This window comes from Dipodomys merriami, unplaced genomic scaffold (assembly GCF_024711535.1).
Source record: "Dipodomys merriami isolate MVZ:Mamm:240054 unplaced genomic scaffold, mDipMer1.0.p SCAF_246, whole genome shotgun sequence".
Lineage (NCBI taxonomy): Eukaryota > Metazoa > Chordata > Mammalia > Rodentia > Heteromyidae > Dipodomys > Dipodomys merriami.
The window spans coordinates 109,255-122,472 of NW_027203893.1; the positions used below are offsets into that span (position 1 = coordinate 109,255).

Consider the following 13,218-nt stretch of genomic DNA (forward strand, 5'->3'; position numbering starts at 1 on the left):
ATAATTGTGAACATTTTTCCATGAAACTTAACAACACAGGTCACTCCATACCTCTAAAGATTTTACATATATTATAGTAATACACACCTAAACTGGTCAGCACTCACAGCACATCGGTGTGTTATAATTGTCTTCAGATCAGAAATATTCTAGAGTTTAAAGTAGAATGATGGGCTGTACATTTTCAATGGAAGAGTGATGATCACCCCCTGCAATTATTCTCAGTGGAAAATCCTTCCTATACATTTTACTGACTTAGCTTCTACTCTGTGCTTTACCATTATCAGGGAGGGTCACATTGTATAGAGCTACAATACTGCAGCAACCTTAGCTGTCTTTGAATTTTACCTCTAATCTTAATACCAAGGTCAACTCCGAAACTCTAATCACATCATTAGTGGACACCTGAACTTTCCAAGCTTGGTGAAAAATTCAGATATCATTGCTCATTGCCAGTGTTAAAGATCTCACTCTATAAGATTTATTGTGTTTCTTCTTGTATTTCCAACACTGCCTTAGATGTTGGTTTTTGATATAGAGCTTTTAGTTTGCATTTGATTTATGGAAGTGTTAGTAATGCCAGTTGAACTGCATATATTATAATGTAAGTAATTTGATGTTTTGACATATGAATTTAATTTTGGCAATTGAGGAAGTCAATGCACATCACTCACAAAAGTTTCTTTATATGTACTGGTATTGCTTTATTGTGAACTTCCTAAAAGCCAGTCATAGGAGCACATGTCCTAATCCCATCACTTCTGTCACTGAGATGAGTCTTGAAATGTCCAGACGACTTGGCACTTCATAGTGAGAAAGTTTCTACAATGAAGGGTGAGAGAATAGAAAAAAGAGCAAATGAATCTTCCAACTGTTTTGTTACATGTTCTTTACACTTAGCCATTAAGACACCATAATAGTATTTTTATAACTTCTTACCTACTTTTTTCCTGTTCTGAGATGTTTTATTTATGGATCTCTAAGAAATCATATAAGAATCATAAAATAAATCTATAAATCATATAAGAAATGTTAAAAAATAGTTTGTTAGGGATATATAACCTAAAAGGAATAATTTCAGGAAAGTATTAAGCACATAAAATGTAATGCACACCTAAAATTGTCTCTTTATTTAAAACTTCAGCAGTTTTAGTTTATTTATTCTAATAACAAAGATTATAAATTGTTACAATAGTATTCCAAATGCAACACAGAACTAGAAAAATGAAGGGTAGCACTAAAGAATGCTACTGCTACTACTAATCGTGTAAGAATAAAATTTAGGCAAAACTCCTTCAGACTAAAAGCCACAGGACAGCCCCAACATTACTTTGTTTCATATGAAGACAAGACCTTTTTTTGTAAAGATAAGTTTTCACAGATATTAACAGCAGTTGGGTATATATTTCTTAAGGCCTTCAGGAAGGATTCTCTGACAATGTTGATGGAAGCTGACTTCTTTGGGACCTACTACACAGTGTGCAGTCACCATTCCAAGCACTGCACCTGCATTAGGGTAATTTTCGTGCTCAAGATAGTTCTTCCAGTTAGGAAATGAATTAACTATTTTATTAAAAACAGAAGTAGGCAACAAGGCCAAACAAATTTCCCAAGTACCAAATACGGATCAGCTGCAGAACAATAATTCAAATCCAGGTTTCCACCAGGCATATCTGAGGATATTCTGTAGGTTTCACATTCATTACCTTTCAAGATGTATGGAGCAGATGAACCCACAATATCTTCCTAATTATGGTTATAATGGCAATAACATTGCTACAGAATATACACATTTTTAAATTAAAAGGGTGTGGGTAATGACATTGTAGGTGATCTTTATACCAAATAAAGACTGAACCAAAAAGAAAAGTAAGGGGCTGGGAAGGTGGCTCAGTGATAGAGCGCTTGCCTTGAATGCATGAGGTCCTGGGATCAATTCCTCAGCACCACATAAGCAAAAAGAACAAAGTTGAAAGTGGTGCTGTGGCTCAAGTGGTAGAGCACTATCCTGGAGTTGAAGAGCTGAGGGACAGCACCCATGCCCAGAGTTCAGGCCCCACGACCGGACCCCCCCCAAACAAAATAAAAATAAAAGAACCTAGGCCGCAAATTTTAGTCATAGTACTAGCACTCATATAACATATATATATATATATATATATGTGTGTGTGTGTGTGTGTGTGTTTGTGTGTGTGTGTGTGTGTGTGTGTGTGTGTGTGTGTGTATACACATATATATGCTTCCTAAAATATACAGTGAGTTAATTTGTCGAACCTGGTCATAGATTAAACATGAGGTGTGAAAAAGTATGTAAGTCTGAAATGACTCCAAGGTATTTTGAGAAGACAGCTGGGAGAGTTATCACTTAATCAAATAGTAATGAGGGATTGGTTTGTAGATAGAGATCAAAGCTCACTTTGGGATATTTTGAGTTTGTTAAAATCAGTTGTTAGGAGTTGTCAGTAGACAGGATGCTATTAAGGACTTGAATTAAAGTAAACAGAGATGGAGAAAAACTACAGAAATAATTACTGTACTCAGTGGTAAAAATAAAAAAACATGAGAAGGAATATTACAGAGCTAAGCCCAGGGATACCCAAATATGTAAAACATGACAAATGAAGAAAAACAGTAATAAGTATGTAATGCAGACTTATATGGGTAGGTATTTTTAATGTTTAAGGGCTATGAAGTGATTGTGTGATGACCTAAAATTTAAGAAATTCGTAAGTTCAACTATCCTTTGGGCCAACCATAGCTGATAGTTTAAGTAAAACGGAGCCACAATAGTGTGTCTTGATTTACCAAAGTGAAAATAGGTCAATATTTGGAAAGCCAATTTTTGGACATGTCGTTGGAGTGGCAATTACTGCAGTTTGTTCAACTGTCAGTAGAAAGCTACAGGTTTAGCACAATGATAGAAATCTTTCAGAGATCTGGTAGATTTTCCCTCTGACTTCAATTTCCCTTTTTTTCTGAGAGCTAAAATATCACTACTGGAAACCTGTCCAAATTGTGCCTTTGGCAAGTTAACAGATAGTCAGTCTATCACATGCCCAAATAAAAGAGAATTGGAACAGGTTTACATTGAGCACTCACAGTAGACGGGTCTCTGGACTTTCTCAGGAAAAGCCTTCTGCCATTGTGGGATGGATAGGGCTGGAAAACATGCAAAATAGACACCATAGATTGAAAGTATTCTGCTAAGTTACCACGTGAGATAACGGAAGGTTTAACTGCATTGTATTGACTTTTATGAATCAGTTAATCAGATTCTTCATGCCATATGATTTTACTAGACTGTAAAATGCATGCTTATTGCATTTCCTTTGTATAACATATAGTATGTTTTGAAATTTGGTATAAAACATTTGTCTTTTCATTTATTTATTTTTAATATGTATTACTCTAGTTTTCAAGAGTAGGGAAATGTCCTGGAACTTTGTAAATTGATGTCATATGTAATTTATTTTTTTTAATTCTTATTTATTGTCTATTGTAGCCCCCGGCTATATGTAATTTAAACTGTAGTTTTCTTCAAGTGTATCATCCTATGCTGAAGTTTTTTTCTTACAAGCTTTCTAATAAATATGTAGTCTATTCAATTTTGAAAAGTACTGCTGTACCTCCCGCTTATTTGTGGCATTTCTGAAATCCAAGTTCCTCTGTGTGTCAGGGTGGATACTTTTGCTTGTAACAGTTTTGTTATTGAATACATAGCATCTGACTACTTAGGGAACAGAAGATGTGAAGTTACAGTATCCCAATAAAGAACTTCCAGGACAGTTCAAGGGCAACTCATGTACTCTCTATGTAGGTGAATAAGAGCAAAGAAAAAAAGTCTTATACATGAAAGTGACTGGGAGTGTGTGCACATAGTTATTCACTTATTTATCTGTTGTTATAGTTTTATATATTCAATATTATTCATTATATATATATATATATATTTATATATATATATATATATATATATATATATATATATATATGATCACAATTTCCAAAATCCAGAGAACCACATCCATGGGCATCGCTTTCCTATGTTGCTCTTTGGGTAATAAGAATGAAACCTGGGGGGAAGATGGCGGAGGAGAAGCTGGAATCTGAAGAAGCTCTAGCATAGAAAGCAGTTTTAGAGTTCCAGTGAACAGTCCTAAGCCAGAGAATCACACCAAGTGTGCCATCACAGGACAGAGAGTTAGACAAGAGGGGGGAAGCCAAGGCAAAAAGACACATCTGAGCGCCTGCCAGCCACCGTGGCGGCGGCGGCGGCGGCAGGGTCGCGGCACAGCTGGGGCCATAACTGAGCGCTCACACAGAGAGTCGGGGACTAAGGAGCCAGACACAGCAGGCGAGCGGATTCTACTCAACACCAGCAAGAAATGACAAGGAGCGGACAACTTCATCCTGCAGTTCCCAGACCAGAGACGACCCAGGATCCAAGACTCCACGTGAGTAGAAGCCCGACATCCTCACTCCTTCTCAGGGAGCGGAGGAGGGAAGGCCACCCCTCCCCCCCCCAGCACCGGAGATCTCCATCTTGGATACCGACAAAGCTTGGAGGAGCTGCCAGCTCCAACCCAGGCCTTGGAATAAAACGAGTCATTTAGCAGGTCACAAGAACTTAACGGCGGCGAAGTGACCTGCCAGACTCGGCTCCATCCAGGGAAAAGTCACCCAGCTCAGGCACCAGCCATTGGAGTGGCATTCCTCACTGGCTAACCAGAGCCAGAGGCTGCCTCTCCCTCTAGCAGCCTCAACAATCAATTGAAAAACAGAAACCCTGAGAACGGCTCCAGGCTGGGCTCTGTTAGTTTTGTTTTTTTTTTTTTTCACAAAATATCCCCAGGAAAAAGCTACTGATTGTTGAAAGACCTCAACTCTACCCAGAACCTAGCCTTACCACTGCATCCCCCTCTTTTGTGATTCTCAAAGCAGATCACCCTTCCATTAAACTAATCGGGGAGGGGGATCTCAAAATCTTGGGTAAAGCAGAGCATTTTTCTGCCTGTTCGAACAAACTGACTTAAGAAACCAGTCAAGCCACATGACTTCAAGCTGACCAGAGACTCAAACAAGAGGCTGTTTACAGACAAAGGGGAGATACAGGATTCTTCCCACCCCTCCGAAAAAATCAAAAAAAAAATCAAAGAACTTTTTTTTTCTTCTCTTCCTCTTCTTTTCTTTTCTTTTTTTTCTCTTTTTTTTCTTTTTTTTGGTACCTTTTATATATATAATTTTTTTTCCTTTTCTAAAAATTTTATTAATCTTTAATTTTTGCCTTTTTTTGAAAAAATAATTATTTTCCGGTAACTTTTTTTTCCTCTTATAATTTTTATTTTAGGAATACATGAATGTGCGTTTTCCTTTCTTTTCTTGTCTTCTTTCTCTTTTTCTTTCTTTCTTAACTATCTTTTTGTTTTTTTTCTCTAGCTCTACTGAACTTCTGATCTTTTTCTCTCCCTTTCTAATCCTTTTCACCTTTTCCTCTCTTTTGATCTTCTGTATGTGACTTAACTATTGTCCTGCACATCCTCAGATAAACCCATAGTTGACTATTACACCCTATCCCCCATTGTGTACACACTTAATCCACAAATTTATTACTCAATTCAAAACCTCTGAGACATAAATTCCTTAATAGCAGTTCTACCTCTTTATACCTATATAATATTTTAAGCATTTTCTTAAGTTTTTCACTTCTCCTCTATGTCCCTACCCTTCTATTAATATACTCACATTCCTCTCTAAATAGATGGTCTTTTAATCTCCATAATAATATTAATTTTTACGTTTCTATTTTTTTCTGGTCTCTTTTCATTTCCCTTTCACTTTCTTCCTTTTCTCTCTCTCTCTACTTCCATCCTACCCAACCTATTTCCTGCATTGAGATTAGGACATAGTTAACTCTCCCTGTGCCTCCCCACACCAATCTATTCCTATTTTTTACCCACATCTCTCCCTAAACCTAAAAATTTTTGGTTTTCGAAATTCTTTTCTGCAGTTTGAAACCCATTAACATATAGTTGTTTGATGTTGAATAGATGTATCTGTTGAACTAGAATGTATCTGTAGACTATTGACTGTATAAATGCAAACGTTGGTTGATGGTTGCCTTAAGATAGTGTTCTAGAACAAAACTGGTGCTATTTTCATCTCAAATGGGCAGAGTAAGCCAGAAAAACAAGAAAAATGGCAAATCCGGGTATCTCAATTCCCAATCTTGATAATCAGGGGTCAGAACAGATAATGAACAACCCAGAAGAGAGTTCCCAAATAGCGCCACAAACACTGGTGGCAAACATGATAAATGAGAATTTTGACAACTTGCAAAGGACCTTGTATGAGCGTGAAAAGGGAGAGAGAGGAGGCATCCGAAAAGTTTATACAGGAATATCATAAGCGTGAGGAAGCTACTCAAAAACTGATACAGGATTTGCGTAAACAACTTGAGAATACTCAAAGAGAAAGGGAGGAATGGCATGAGCAGGCTGAGAACACTCAAAGAGAACTGCAGGAATCCCCCGAATGGAAAGAAAGGGAACTGCAGGAATCCCACAGACGGGAGGAAGCTAATCAAAGAGTAATTCAGGAATTGAGAGACCAGGTAGAGAATACACAAATATCACTAAAGGCATTCATGGAATCCATTAACAAAGAGCTGAAGGAAGTCAGGGAGACCACAAAGGGAATGCTGAATGGAACCCAAGAGAAGGAATGGGAGTCCAAAGAAACCATAACCAATCAACTAAGTGATTTGAGAACAAACACTGAACACCAAATTAAGGAAGTAATGAAATTCCTACAAGACCTAAAACAGGGCTTCAACAAAGAACTTGAAGCCATCAAAGCTGACCAATTAGAAGGAAAAGAGATAAAAAACAAAGTAGAGAGTCTTGACAGCAGGTTAGACCATGCAGAAGATCGAATCTCAGGGATTGAAGACAGCCTAGATATTATAGAGAAAGAACATACAACCATCCAAGACAAGTCCAAGAAATATAGATCTATCCAACACCTGGAAGACACCATCAGAAGGCCTAATCTAAGGATAATGTGTGTAGAGGAGCACCTAGAAACAGAAGTTAATTGTCTAGGAAATTTATTTAACAGGATCCTAGCAGAGAACTTCCCAAACATACAAAAATATATGCCTATTCAGATACAAGAAGCTTTTAGAACCCCAAATAGACCAGACCAGAATAGGACATCACACAGTCACATTATAATCCACACAGGATCAACTCAGACCAAGGAAAAGATCCTTAAAACTGTCAAGGAGAAAAGGGTAATCACCTATAAAGGGAAACCAATTAGAATCACCTCAGATTTCTCAGCAGAGACAATCAAAGCAAGAAGAGCCTGGAATGACATATGCCATGCCCTAAAAACAAACAACTATAAACCAAGAATACTGTACCCAGCTAAACTCTCCTTCATAACTGAAGGCCAAATAAGAGCCTTCCATAGCAAAGAAATATTGAAATAATACATCTCCACCAAACCAGCCCTACAAAAGATTCTTAAAGATGTCCTACACATAGAAAACCAACAAGACCGCAACAAAGGCCAAGAAACTGCACCCAAACTGAGAATCCAAGAGCCATAGGAAGAACCCAGTTTTCGCAGCCCCCAAGAAGGTGGATAACATGGCAGACACTCCCAAATAGCTCTCAGTCCTATCTCTTAACGTTAACGGACTGAACTCTCCAATTAAGCGACATAGACTGTCTAGTTGGATTAAAAAACAAGACCCTTCTATCTGCTGCCTGCAGGAGTCACATCTTGCCCGTAAAAACAAACACATTTTCAAAGTTAAAGGCTGAAACAAAATCTACCAAGCAAACGGCACTCATAAACAGGCGGGAGTTGCAATCCTAATATCAGATAAAATAGACTTCAAATTAAAAATCATGAGAAGAGATAAAGAAGGTCACTACATACTAATTAAAGGATCTCTCCTTCAGGAGGATATTACAATTCTAAATATCTATTCGCCAAACAATGGAGCACCCAAATTTATCAAAGAAACACTAGTTTCCCTCAAATCCCATATAGATCGAAAGACATTAATTGTTGGGGATTTTAACACACCATTCTCCCCACTAGATAGATCAACTCGGCAAAAACTCAACAGAGAAACCGAAGATCTAAACAGCTGAATAGATCAACTAGACTTAACAGACATCTACCGAACATTTCACCCAGCAGCATCAGAATACACGTTTTTCTCAGCAGTACATGGAACGTTTTCCAAAATACACCACAATTTAGGCCACAAACCAATCTTGTCTAAATTCAGAAACATTGAAGTTATACCTTGCATTCTCTCTGACCACAAGGGAATAAAATTAGAACTCAACACCAAAAGCCACCAAAGAAAGTCCGGTATATCATAGAGGCTGAACAACACACTGCTGAATCAAGAGTGGGTCTTGGAAGAGATTAAAAAGGAAATTCAAATGTTCATGCTTTTCAACAAAAATGAACACACAAATTACCAGCTCCTCTGGGACATAGCAAAGGCAGTACTCAGAGGTAAGTTTATAGCTCTGAGCTCCTACATCAACAAATTGGATAGATCTGAAACTAGCAATTTAATGACACAACTAAACCTCCTTGAAAAAGAGCAGCAAGATAAACCTCAATCCAGTAGACAGAAAGAAATAATCAAAATTAAATCAGAATTAAATGAATTAGAATCCAAAAAAACTATAGAAACAATCAACAAAACAAAGAGTTCGTTCTTCGAAAAAATTAACAAAATTGACAGATCCTTAGCAAATCTTATCAGAAAAAGGAGAGAACACACTCAAATTATTAAACTCAGAGATGAGAATGGAAACATCACCACGGAAACAACCAAGATTTAGAACATTATAAGGGAATACTTCTCAAAACTTTATGTTAATAAGTATGGGAACTTTACAGAAATGGAACTTTTCCTAGCAAATACTGACATGCCAAAACTAAACCAAGATGAGTTATACCAGCTCAACAGGCCCATATCAAGCATTGAAATAGAAACAGCAATAAGAGACCTCCCAGCTAAGAAAAATCCAGGACCAGATGTTTTTATAGTGGAATTTTACAAGGCCTTCAAAGCAGAGCTCACACCAATACTCCTCCAACTCTTCAATGAAATTCAAAGAGAAAGCTCAATACCGAACACATTCTATGAAGCCATCATAACACTCATCCTAAAACCAGGCAGGGAATCATCAAAAAAAGAGAACTATAGACCCATTTCATTGATGAACATTGATGCAAAACTTCTCAGCAAAATTTTGTCCAATCGACTTCAACAATTCATCCAAAAAATCATACACCATGATCAAACAGGATTCATTTCAGGGATACAAATCAGGTTCAATATACGCAAATCAATTAATATTATTCATCACATCAACAGGAGCAAGAATAAGAACCACATGGTTATTTCAATAGATGCAGAAAAAGCATTCGACAAGATCCAACACACCTTTATGATGAAGGTTTTGGAAAAATTAGGAATCCCTGGAACATTCCTCAACACAATAAAGGCTCTATATGACAAACCTACAGCTAGCATTTTACTCAATGTTGAAAAATTAAAGCCATTTCTTCTTAACTCAGGAACAAGACAAGGATGCCCACTCTCTCCACTTCTCTTCAATCTAATATTAGAATATCTAGCTACAGCAATAAGACAAGATGCAGACATAAAGGGGATCCAAATAGGGAAAGAAGAAATAAAACTCTCACTCTTTGCAGATGACATTATATTGTATTTAAGAATCCCATAGACTCCACTCCCAAATTTTTCAAGCTGATTCAAAACCTTGGCAAAGTAGCAGGTTATAAAATTAACCCCCCAAAATCAATGGCTTTTCTGTATGCCAACAATGAGAAAAGTGTGGCTGAAATTAGGAAAACATCCACATTCGTAATAGCCCCACAAAAAATAAAATATCTAGCAATTAACTTAACTAAAGAAGTGAAGGACCTCTATGATGAAAACTTTAAAATCTTAAAAAAGGAAATCAACACAGAACTTAAAAAATGGCAAAATCTCCCATGCTCCTGGATTGGAAAGATTAACATTGTGAAAATGGCAATTCTTCCCAAGGGTATCTACAAATTCAACCTGAGACCTATCAAAATTCCACCCTCATTCTTCAAGGAAATAGAAGAGGCAATCCAAAAATTCATATGGAAAAATAAAAGACCCCGAATAGCAAAAACGCTCCTCAACGGAAAAACACTGCTGGAGGACTATCAATACCAAATTTCAAACTCTACTATAAAGCCATAGTAATCAAAACAGCTTGGTATTGGCATAAGAACAGACCTCAGGACCAATGGAATAGAATTGAAAACCCAGAAATGAACCTACAGACCTACAGCAATCTAATCTTCGATAAGGGAGCTAAAACAATAGAATGGAAGAAAGACAACCTCTTCAGTAAATGGTGCTGGCAAAATTGGTTAACTACATGTAGAAAACTTAAGCTAGATCCTTATATATCACCCTGCACCAGAATCAACTCCAAATGGATCAAAGACCTTGAAGTCAAAGCAGACACTCTGAAAACATTACAGGATGGAATAGGAGAAACCCTAGGTCTCCTTGGCTCAGGCCGAAATTTTCTGAATAGAGACCCGGAAACACAACAAATCAAAGAAAGGTTGGACAAATTGGATTGCATAAAGTTGCAGAGCTTCTGCAGGGCAAATGTCATAGCTAGAAAGATCAATAGAAAACCCACGGATTGGGAGAAGATCTTTACTAGCCATACAACGGACAAGGGTATCATATCTAAAATATACTTGGAATTCAAAATATTAAACCCCCCAACAACAAATCCTCAAAGAAACAACTGCCCAATAAATAAGTGGGAGAAAGACTTGAAGAGAAACTTCTCTGAAGAAGAAAGAAGGATGGGCAATAGACACATGAAGAAATGTTCAACATCCCTAGCCATAAAAGAAATGCAAATCAAAACAACATTGAGATATCACCACACTCCAGTTAGAACGGCAAAAATCAAGAACTCTAACAACAACAGATGCTGGATGGTATGTGGACAGAAAGGAACTTTACTTCATTGTTGGTGGGAATGTAAACTTGTTCAACCACTTTGGAAAGCAGGATGGAGGTTCCTCAAAAGACTTCACGTAGAACTCCCCTATGACCCAGCAATCCCACTTTTGGGCATTTACCGAAATGTTTACAAAGAAGACCACACTAAAGCTACCAGCACAAATATGTTTATTGCAGCTTTATTTAACATAGCTATGATATGGAACCAACCCAGATGCCCCTCAGTAGATGAATGGATCAAGAAAATGTGGTATATATACACAATGGAATTCTATGCCTCCATCAGAAAGAATGACATTGCCCCATTTTTTAGGAAATGGAAAAAATTGGAAAAAATTATATTAAGTGAGTAAGCCAGGCCCAAAGTAACATACGTCCCATGGTTTCCCTTATTTGTAATATCTAGTATACGTATGAGTCAAGCGGAAAAGGTCGGATAATGTGATGTCAGGAAAATGAACACTTAGATGTATATTTTAATGTTTTTTTCTTTCATGCATGTGTTTCTAATGCATTTATAAGATTATCTCTTTGCTATATTTGATGTCAGTATAACTTGTGGAGGAGATGGGGAAAAACCAGTTGTTTAAGCATGCAGGTGGACCTGTTGCAACAATGAGAATTACAAGTTGTCATGTCCAAAATGAGCTTTACAATGTTGGTGTGGTGGGGGTGGGGGAAGGATACGGCTGGGTATTGTGAGGGGAGGGTGGAGGCTGGGAAGTGATGTGAAGGGTAAACAAAGATGAGGCTGCAGTGCTTGGTAAGAAATGTACGCATTATGCTGCCCATGCAATTCTAACCCCTCTGTACAGTATGTTCACAAATAAAATAAAATAAAATTAAAAAAAAAGAAATGCAAATCAAAACAACATTGAGATATCACCTCACTCTAGTTAGAATGACAAGAATCAAAAAGTCTAACAACAACAGATGCTTGAGGGGATGTGGACAGATAGGAACTTTACTTCATTGTTGGTGGGAATGTAAACTTGTTCAACACTTTGGAAAGCAGTATAGAGGTTCCTCAAACGACTTCACATAGAATTCCCCTATGACCCAGCAATCCCACTTTTGGGCATTTACCGAAATGTTTACAAACAAGACCACACTAAAGCTACCAGCACAACTATGTTTATTGCAGCATTATTTACCATAGCTAAGATATGGAACCAACCCAGATGCCCCTCAGTAGATGAATGGATCAAGAAAATGTGGTATATATACACAATGGAATTCTATGCCTCCGTCAGAAAGAATGACATTGCACCATTTGTTAGGAAATGGAAAAAATTGGAAAAAAATATATTAAGTGAAGTAAGCCAGGCCCAAAGAAACATTGGTCCCATGGTTTCCCTTATTTGTAATATCTAGTATATGTATGAGTCAAGCGGAAAAGGTCAGATAATGTGATGTCAGGAAAATGAACACTTAGATGTGTATTTTAATGTTTTTTTCTTTTATGCATGTGTTTCTAATGCATTTATAAGATTATCTCTTTGCTATATTTGATGTCAGTATAACTTGTGGAGGAGATGGGGAAAAACCAGTTGTTTAAGCATGCAGGTGGACCTGTTGCAACAATGAGAAGTACAAGTTGTCATGTCCAAAATGAGCTTTACAAGGTTGGTGCAGGAGGGGAGGAGGGGGGGAAGCAGAAGGCTGGGAATTGGCGGGGAGGGGGGAGGCTGGGAAGTGATGTGAAGGGTAAACAAAGGAGGAGGCTGCAGTGCTTGGTAAGAAATGTACGCATTATCCTGCCCATGCAATTGTAACCCCTCTGTACCGTATGTTCACAAATAAAATAAAATAAAATTAAAAAAAAAAAAGAATGAAACCTGGTATTGTTCTCTGGTAGAGAAATAACTCGGAGATTAGAACATTTTTCTTTTAATATGTTGCCTGTTCCTACATCTAAAATGAGGAAGTCTGTTAATACATAATACATGTTATAATCTATTTAATATATTTATACAATGTATAATATATTCTATATTATAATATATATTATATATAATAACTGAGTATTATATATTAATAAGGAAAAATACAACAAAAGTATCTATGTCCACACTTTCCCAGCCATGATTAGGTTCAGTAGAGTTAGGTGCATTACATCTCAACAGGAAAGT

The 13,218-nt window shown here is 37.2% G+C and overlaps 1 long non-coding RNA gene across 1 annotated transcript in view; it reads right to left on the bottom strand.

Moving 5' to 3' along the window:
* Positions 1-679: 679 nt before the first annotated feature.
* Positions 680-13,218, bottom strand: part of LOC138835996 (uncharacterized) — a 48,696-nt gene continuing 36,157 nt past the window's right edge. Inside the window, exon 2 of the long non-coding RNA XR_011374846.1 lies at positions 680-822. This is a non-coding gene — a long non-coding RNA (uncharacterized lncRNA). The remainder of the gene's footprint in view (positions 823-13,218) is intronic.